This window comes from Bos taurus, chromosome 4, assembly GCF_002263795.3.
Source record: "Bos taurus isolate L1 Dominette 01449 registration number 42190680 breed Hereford chromosome 4, ARS-UCD2.0, whole genome shotgun sequence".
Taxonomy (NCBI): Eukaryota; Metazoa; Chordata; class Mammalia; order Artiodactyla; family Bovidae; genus Bos; species Bos taurus.
In genome coordinates, this window is record NC_037331.1 from 74,724,592 (window position 1) to 74,734,346 (window position 9,755).

Consider the following 9,755-nt stretch of genomic DNA (forward strand, 5'->3'; position numbering starts at 1 on the left):
GCAGGTTGTATTTCTTCTCTGCCTCAGTTCCCTAATCCCTCTCCTCCAGCAAATATACATGTCAGGAGGAGCCCATAGCCTTGAGAGTCTCAGCAAGGGCCCAGACAGTCTGAATCCCTGCACCCTGGAATGTTTCCCTTCCAGCAGTAATGGAGATTCTCATCCTGCTCTTGACTAGATGTCTCTCCTTGTGGACCTCTGTCTCCCCGCTTCTGCAAGGCAGCTCAGGAGGCCACAGCCAGGTAGGTCCTGATGTGGGTTGTGCCCCAATCCAGCTAGACCAGGCCCCAGATGCGCTGACCACAGACAGTGGGTGCCTCTGCCCCCAGAGTTTGCACTTCAGCGGCTCACTCCCCACCTACTCTTCCCCACCCCAACCCCATCCAGAGGCCACATTGGTGCTGAGTGACTGTCTCAGTCTTAATGAGAACAATGAAGGTTAATTTTCTTCAGAGTCTGACAGGTGCTTCTCAACAATTTTGCATAAAAAAGCAAGGCCACCCAACTGGCCTACGGGTTGCAGCATTCAGGAATCCTGTGGTGTTGTGTAAACAAATAAGAAAGGGCACATCAAAGGGACCTTTTACAAAGGCCAGGGGAAGCTGAGGGAGCAGTCTGCGGCCTGCCCCAGTGTGGAGAGACCACCGAAGAGGTGGGGACTGGGATGAGATGGGAAGGCTACTCCCTCTGCCTCCTGCTGCTCTCAGAGGCCAAGCAGGGAGATCCCGTTTTTCTTCTTTCACTTCCTCAAGTGAACTGTGACAATCTTTTCCACATGATGGGGAAAAAAAATCTTTTTGTGTGTTTTCTTAGGGATGGAAAAAAAATTTTTTTTCATATATTTTTAGGGAACATAGAGCCCTAACACCAAATGATGTGATCTGGATATTTGCAGATAAACAAATAATTAGTTGATAAGAGGGATAAAATAATAATTGTAGGATTTTGGATCCTCCTGTAAAGACAGCTGAGCGCTGAAGAATTAATGCTTTTGAACTGTGGTGTTGGAGAAGACTCTTGAGAGTCCCTTGGACTTCGAGGAGATCCAACCAGTCCATCCTAAAGGAGATCAGTCCTGGGTGTTCATTGGAAGGACTGATGTCGAAGCTGAAACTCCAATACTTTGGCCACCTAATGGGAAGAGCTGACTCATTAGAAAAGACCCTGATGCTGGGAAAGATTGAGGGCAGGAGGAGAAGGGGATGAGAGAGGATGAGATGGTTGGATGGCATCACTGACTCAATGGACAAGAGTTTGGGTGGACTCCGGGAGTTGGTGATGGACAGGGAAGCCTGGGGTGCCACGATTCATGGGGTCGCAGAGTCGGACATGACTGAGAGACTGAACTGAACTGAACTGACAGTCAGAATGATTGGTACTGACTTTGCTTTTTAACTTCTTATTTGGAGACAAAGGAACACACAAAGACTGTATCGAGGTCCTGTGTACCTACTCCCTGTGCCCCACGCATCTTCCAGAAATGTAGCGCAGCATCAAAACCAGGAAGCCGACCTTGGTTCAATGGGGGTAGTGCTGTGTCGTTTAATCACATGTGAGGATGTGTGTAACCACCACCGCAGGCCAGATTCGGAATTGTCCCGTTACCACATCTCTAACCCTGGCAACCACGAACTTGTTCCCCAGCTATTCGTGTGAAAGGAAGAAATGGAAGCTCAGTGTGGGCAGAGGCTGCAGGGACCTCTCAGCAGAGAGCATGTACACACAGCAAACACACACATGGAGAGATAGGCACGGTCACTGGCCACGAGGGACATGCAAACCACATGAGAGAGCTCTAAACACCTGTCAGAGCAGCGAGCACACAGACGACGACCTCAGACGCTGGGTAGGGTGCAGAGACACTGGATCCCTCTATACTCCCGCTGGGAAATTGGCGCCCCTGCTGTGGGACTGATTTGGTACCAAATTAAGTTGTATCTCTAGCTTTCACTCTACAACACAAGTTGTTGTTGTTGTTTAGTTGCTAAGTCACATCCAACTCTTTTGCAACCCCATGGACTCTAGCCTGCCAGGCTTCTCTGTCCAAGGGATTTCACAGGCGAGAATACTGGAGTGGGTTGCCATTTCCTTCCCCAGAGGCTCTTGCCAACCCAGGGATCGAACCTGAGTCTCCTGCATTGGCAGGCAGATTCTTTACCACTGAGCCACCTGGGAAGCTCGTAACACAAATAAATCTCTTCAATCCATCCTGATTGAAAGTCTGAGGCAATTCAACCTTGCAGGAAACCAGTGGTCCTTTAGAGCCAGGCATCACCCATCCTTCTGCATGTGGTAACAATCTCCCTGTGGACCCTGAGCCCAGCCCCAAGTACCATGGTCTCTCTCATCTTTTCATACCGTTCCTGCTGTTCAGATATGCAGGAGCCCTGAGACCCCTTGCTGGTAGACTACAGCCCACCCACCCCTGCCTGGAGCACTGTGTCCCATGGTCCATGCAGCAGCGAGTCACATCTCTTTACCTGCCCTCCTCACTCCATCATCCACCATTCTCTGTGCCATTGTGAATTTTAGCTGCATATGGAAACCTCTCTCTTCTCTGCTAGATTCTCCCAGACCGGGCCCATATACCTCTCATCCACATTCCCTGACCTCTGTGTACAGAAGGGGCTCAGTAACTAATGATGATGAGCTAATCCTTTAACAAGCCCAGTGAGGAAAGTTCTCAGAGGAGGGAGCCATGGGTTGAAGCCTGGATTTCTTGCCAACACTGCAAAGGATTTTCCTCCTTACGAAACAATACCAGCTAGTGGAAAACTCAGAAAAACATAATTGAGAAAGTTAAAAAAAATTTAACTCCTATGCAGTCCCACCCTCAGCACTGACATCGTGGGGCTGTAACTTTCCAGACATCTGTGGCAGCCTGAAATTTGCATGTGGCTAAGAGGAAGTGTCAAGCTTAGGCTAAGAATAAAATGAATACTGAGAATGAAAGCAGGAAACTAGAAGCCAGAGACCAGCTGGGCCCACTGCAGATGGACAACCCGGGTGACCTCGGGGTGAGGGGACACAGCAAGGCCCAGCTGCAGACCCTGCACCGTCGCCTGCTCTATCGGCCTCCTGTCAAGCGCACTGGGACCCTCACTCTGCTATTCTAAAAACGCACTCGATCTGTTTCAGGGCAGGGGAAAGATAAGAAAAGAAGCTCGGGAAGTTTAGAGGCCAAAATATAATGTAAACTAAAGTGTTTACAGATAATAAAGGAGAAATAGCATCCAAAATGTGGTCACAAGATTTCTGGCTAAGGACCAGGTAGTAAATGTTTTTCTTCTTTGTGGATCGTACAGGCTAGCACCGAACTCTGCTGTTAAGGCTCATGCACAGCTTTGGACAACACAAACATGAATGAGTGTGTTCAGTAAGACGACACCTTCAACACGGGCTGCAGAGGCAGGGGTGGTGCTGTCACACACCTGTGGGAACAGCAGAGGAAATCACTACGGTAAATGGATCCCTAAGTTTTCCAGAATATACAGAGATGCACCAAATTTACCAAATTGTTTATTTTCATGGCACCTGCTCTCTGTTTCTCCTGGACAAGTTGTTCTGGAAAGTTCCACCTGGGTGAGAGTGTATCACACAGGGCATGGCACAGAGCTGTTCGGGGAGGGGACAGGTGCTTAGCACAGGTTGTACAGAGTGTCCTGGACACATCGGCCTGGGAGAGCCTCAGGAATGGAATGTATTGTTGTGAACATGACCTTGAAGGTGATGCAAAGTATGACAGCATTTCTAGTGAGCCCCGCATAAGACAGGCTGAGCAACTCATTGTTTAGGGAGGCAAGCATGTTGCAACTTACAGTCAGGGAGCTGGTGAATGCACATTTCAGGTGGGCGCAGAGAGGACAGCCCTGGAGTGGCATCAGCTTCCAGGCTGGCACTAGTTGCACATGGAGTCCTGGCCTCAGACCTGGGCTTTGCAGCTTGCACAAAGTTCATATATTTCTTCCCATGTAATTCAAGATGACAGAATAGAATGGGAGACCCATCCATTCCTTGCTCCTGGAATAAGAGAGAATGTGATCTGTGCTCTTGGCTTTCCAGATACTTCTTTCTCTCTCAGTTTGATTTTTTATTATTTTTTGGCTATGGTCAGTCTTCGATGCTGCACTGGGGCTTTCTCCAGCTGCAACAAGCACAGATTTCTCATTACGGTGGCTTATCTCCTTCTCTTGCACAGGCTCTAAGCTCAAGGGCTTCAGTAGTTACAGTGCTCAGACTCAGTAGTTGTGGCACACAGGTTTAGTTGCTCCATGACATGTGGGGTCTTCCCAGACCAAGGATCGAACCAATGTCCCTGGCATTGCAAGGCAAATTCTTAACCACAGGACCACCAGGGAAGCCCGAGACTTAATCAAGGCTGCCCCCTTCTCCCTTCTCCCCCACCTGGCTACACCTTGCTGCTCTGGGGAACTTCAGCATGCAAGGGTCCCTCAGGAAGCCTGGAAGAGAAAGATGAGTGTTCCACAGCTGGCTCCAGAGAACTTGGCAATGTGCTGGTTTCAGAGGAGAGCATGATGGCCATTTACACAGGAACAGTTTTTTGTTGCCTTGTACTCTGTTCAGGACCATTCCTGCCACCTCCTCTGGGAAGAATGGGCCAACCAGCGGCAGCCACCTTCTCCACCCTCCTCTGTCCTTGCCCTGGTGATGTGAAATGCAGGCGATCAGACTCCTTACTTTCTTCCTATACCATCCTCCCTGTGCTTTTGCCCTTTCAGTGCATCCTTTCCCTTGACTGTAAAATCAGGAAGGTTGTTAGGGAGACCAAGTGAGTTCAGGATGTGAAGGGACTTCGCTGATTGTCTAGTGGCTAAGATATTGTGCTTCCAGTGCAGAGGGTGTGGATTTGATCCCTGATCAAGGAACTAAGATCCCACATGCCGTGCGGTACAGCCAGAAAAAAAGTGAAGTTTAGAACAATGCTTGACCCTATTCCTTCAGTAAATATTTACTGAGCATCTACTATGACCTAGGGACAGAGACCAGACCCAGTCCTCTGCGTTGGATGGTCAAATGGACCTGCCAATGTTCAGTGGTGGAATAGACCTGCCAGCCTCCTTGGGCTCTGGAAGCACCTAGAGGGGGCACTGGCTTTACCCACTGCTACACCCCCAGGGTCTGCACAGCTCCCAGCCCGCCTCAGCTGCTTGGCAACGTGGAGCCAATGAAAGGCCGAAGGCTGCCGCACTACTGTTTTGTGTCCTTTGGGCAAAGCTCTGGGACTGTAAATTCCCGTGTGGGTTGCAGGTGGGGAGGCTGTTGGCTGGGGCCGGGGTCAGCAGGGAAGGGGAGGGTGCAGGGTGGGTCCCACCGGAGGGTGAGAAGAGGCTGGATAGGCAGGGCCCACCCACCAACAGCCCTGAAGCTCATGGGGAGAGTGGGCTTGGGGGGCATCCACGCCATACCCTGCGGAGCTCGTGCTCAGGAGGCAGCAGCACCCAGGACAGGACAGGCCACACCGAGCGCCAGCACTTCCATTGAAGGGGGTGTGGGTTTGATCCCTGATCAAGGAACTGAGATTCTACTTGCCGTGTGGAGCGACCAAAAAAAAAAGTGAAGTTTAGGACAATGCCAGACCCAGGGACACACTCAATAATAATGTTGGCACTCGGGGTTTCCCTTGTTCTGGTTCTGACTGGATCTGAAGAAGGGAATGGCAGCACTCAGCCTGGATGGCTGTGTAAACTGTGCTCAAGTTTGTAAGCTGCCTGGGGCTAATAAAAATACCCTCTTTATAGGTTTTTGTTTTCGTTCAGTTACTCAGCAGCAGCAGCAGTTACTCAGTCATGTCCGGGTCTTTGCGACTCCATGGCCCACAGCACGCCAGGCTTCCTTATGCTTCACTGTCTCCCGGAGTTTGCTCAAACTCATGTCCATTGAGTCGATGATGCCATCCAACTGTCTCATCCTCTGTCACCCTCTTCTCCTGCCCTCAATCTTTCCCAGCATCAGGGTCTTTTCCAATGAGTCGGGTCTTCACATCACGTGGCCAAAGAATTGGAACTTCAGCTTCAGCATCAGTCCTTCCAGTGAATATTCAAGGTTGATTTCCTTTAGGATGGACTGGTTTGATCTCCTTGCTGTCCAAGGTTTTAGTTGTCTTTTTCTCCCCTGATTTGCCACATCACTGATATTCGGTAATAACACCAATATCATTGTTATTAATTCATTTCTCACCTCTCTCCTCCCTCTGTGGGGTATTTTCTGGGCAAACAGAGCCATCAAGCAGACAACCCTCAGTACACATGGACATTACCCAGTCCAAGCCTCCATGTGCCCTCAGAGTGAATGGGAGACAGCTCGGCCTGCCGGGGACAGCAGGAGGCCCTCCAATGCTGCGAGTCATCTGCTTTCTGAACACCTATTAACCTCCGACATAGGATAAACAGCTTTTCCTTCCCTTGTGCAAGATATGCCTGATTTCTTCGCTTCCTTTGAACAAACTAAATAACATCCTCAAGCCCTCCTCCTTTCAGGATGATGGGAATGTAGTCTTTCCATTCTTGGGGGTCCCACTACCCCTCTGGGCTTTACTAAGGACCCTGAGACCTTTTTTTCAAACTGTTATGAAGAAGCAAACACAGAGAAAAGGGCACAAAAAATCCTACTGAATCATCACAAAGTGGACACACCCATGTAACTACTTCCCAAGCCTAGAAAGGGAACATCAGCAGTGGTCCAGGAGTCCAGGACACCCCCCAGGGTCCACCCTTCCTGTTCCCACAAATAACACTGTCCTGACTGCCAGAGCCGCCTTCCAGGGCCTTCCTCTGTTGACTTAGTCAGCACCCTGCCACCCTGCTGCCCTGGATCCCCTCCTACCAAGGCACGAGTGAGGCTGCTGAGGCTAGTGCCTCGCAGCCTGCATGGCACCCGCACCCTGAGCCCCTAGGGGAGCACACAGCTTTGGACTTTGCTTAGGGAGCCTGGAGTGGCCCTCTCTGGGGTGTGGCATGTGGTGCCAGGCAACAGCAGCCTGCTGCAGGTGCCAGGTGATTTATATCCCTCTCCCCTCAGCCTCCATGGGGTGCATGACTGGGCAATCCCCCTGATTCTCCCATAAGTGAAGGTGCCTGGACTCCTCCTGCCCACACATTCCACGAGGGAGGGCTGAGCCTGTGGGAACCTCGGCAATCCTAGAATTTCACTAATTTCCTATAATTTTCAGTCCCTGTGTCTATTTTAGGGGCCTGTTCTCAGAACATGGAGATGCAAATGTTTTACTGCGTTGCTATGTTAATCTTGAGTGTTGCAGTGACAGGCTTCTGGAAGGGAGGGCAGGGTGGAAAACAGGATTTAGGGCTCTTTGGACTTATTTCAAAACCTGTAACTGCATTAACAACAGTCCTGTGCCTTCATGTTTGTTTTATTTTTTCACCAGAAGAAAAGCAAAAATGTACTTTGTAACAGTTTGTGTGTGAAATGGGATGAAAGGAGAAATCACTTCATTAGTCAATGTAAAAAGAACGTCAGAGATAATTTTAGAGAGTATTCAGCATATGTATCATCAATAGAAATGAACTGTCTCCCCAAATTAGGGAATTTTAACATTTTGATATTTATTTTAATATTTTGATATTTATTAATCCAAATCCAGTGATTTGGTTCCAAAATCTATGGGTATCATTCAATGCTACTCTAACTCATCCTGTGAGACAAGATAATTTAATTGCGATTCATTTGGAATCATAGGTTTGTCTTAAGTACCGGCTACAAGATTACATGTCAAGCAGTATGGAAGGCTGGTTCTCTGTTTCCTCACGAAGGCTTCCATCTTCCTGGACCAGGGACTGAACCCATGTCTCCTACACTGACAGGGGGATTCTTTACCAATGAGCCACCAGGAAGTCCCAGAGTTTTAAGTAGTCTTTTAAAAATTGCAATCTCACAGTGTCCTTTGAAAGTCTTACCTCTTGACTTTATAGTTGAGAGAATCGAGCCTCTGGGATCCTCAGTGGCTGCCTGAAGAGCACAGAGGTGTGTGGATAGAGCTGGGAGGGAATCCTAGGGCTCTGGCATCAGATCTCACACTTGGTGCCACCCTTTGGCTTGTTTGGTCCTAACTTTTCCCCTAAGGGACCTCTAATTACTAAGGCTTCAGACATTGCACTGGGCAAGCAACTGACGTTTGTCTGAAGTATTTTAGATGATTGTTATTTGTTTGACAAAATTCTTGTGAATAGGGCATTCACTCCATAATTCTTATGGGATTATTTTGAGGTTTTGAGTTGAAGGGATTATATTATGACCAGAGTCCTCCTGAGAAAACTGTAAACATCTAGACGTGACATCCTGGAGCCTGCTGTCCTTTGGGATATTTGGTAGGAGGGTGGGGAGATGGGGGGACTGGTAAGGGCTCACAGGGGTCATCCCAGGCCTAGGCACCCGTGGGGTTACAGTGACCTTGGCAGGGATTCCACCTGCTGTTGTGTGGCCCCCATTTGAGTGACCACCAGCAAGCGGCTCTCTCTTGCTCTGTTCCATGGGGTTAATTCCCTGCCCGGATCACGTCATAGGGCTTTTTGAGAGGGTTGTGGTGAGACTCACCACAGGGCTCACGTGCGGGTGCCTCTCAAAGGTGGTGTCTCAGTGAGGACTGTGGTGGAAGACGGTGAGGCAGCTGGCAGAGGGGCTGGATGGATATGTGGGTCCCAAGTTCCCACCAACCCTCAGGGAACAGGGTGACAGTCTGGAAGTGTCCCTCCAGGGTTGGCTGGGTCCTGGGCAAGGGGAGAACTTCCCCTTCGTCACCCACGTCACTGATGAGGGGCCCTCCCAGGAGTGGGGCACAGGGACAGTGGACCACAGAAGCAGCTGGGGATAAGCCGAACTGAGCCTCAGCTCCTGAGGACACAGGTGGGTCAGGATGGCCCACGCAGAACAAATGCAGTATCCACCAAGTGCCAGCCCCACTCCAGGCGTGTCACCATCACCTGCTTCCCACTGCCGCCATGCTCCTGAGAAGGCCACTATTCCCCTTCAGGTGGAGGACACAGCCTGGACTTGCCCCAGGTTCCAAGTGGCGGTGACCGATGTGCGCCTCAGCTCTGGTATTCCTCTCAGCATGGAAACACTGATTGTACCTCGAGGCTCCCTCTCAGTGTAGGGGGTACACCGGGCTGGGAGGGGCCCAGGCTGAGCTCCCCACTCTCAGGGGCCTCCGCTAACTGAAGGTGATGGGCCTGAAGCCCAGTGCTCTGGTTTTCCAATGTCACTTTGCTCTCCACCCCTCCTAAGAGAGGGATTGGAGGCCAGGAGATGAACCTGGTCCCCACCCACCTTCCCAAGGTCATTCTAGGCTCAGACACAGCTCCCTCCTCAGTAAAGTGTGACAGGGACAAAGCCAGTTTAACTAAACCATAGAAAGGGGGGCTGAGGCAGACCGCACAGGGTGGAATGGTTTTAAGTCTGAACATTGCAGCATGTGGGACATGCCTATCAATTTTAGGAAGTTGATAAAATCCTCAGTCACCCAAGATGGGAAATGAGTAACTTCAGCCTCAGGGCAATGGCATAGGCACCCCGGACAATCCCATGTTTCTATTTTTCATATTTTTAAAAAAATTTTATTTTATTTTTGGCTGTGCTGGGTCTTTGTTGCTCTGCGAGGGCTTTTTCCTAGTTGCAGCTAGAGGGGGCTACTCTCCTGTTGCCCTGGCTTCTCCTGCGGAGCAAGGGCTCTAGAGTCTTACAAGCTCAGTAGTTGTGGCTCACGGGCTTAGTTGTTCCGTGGC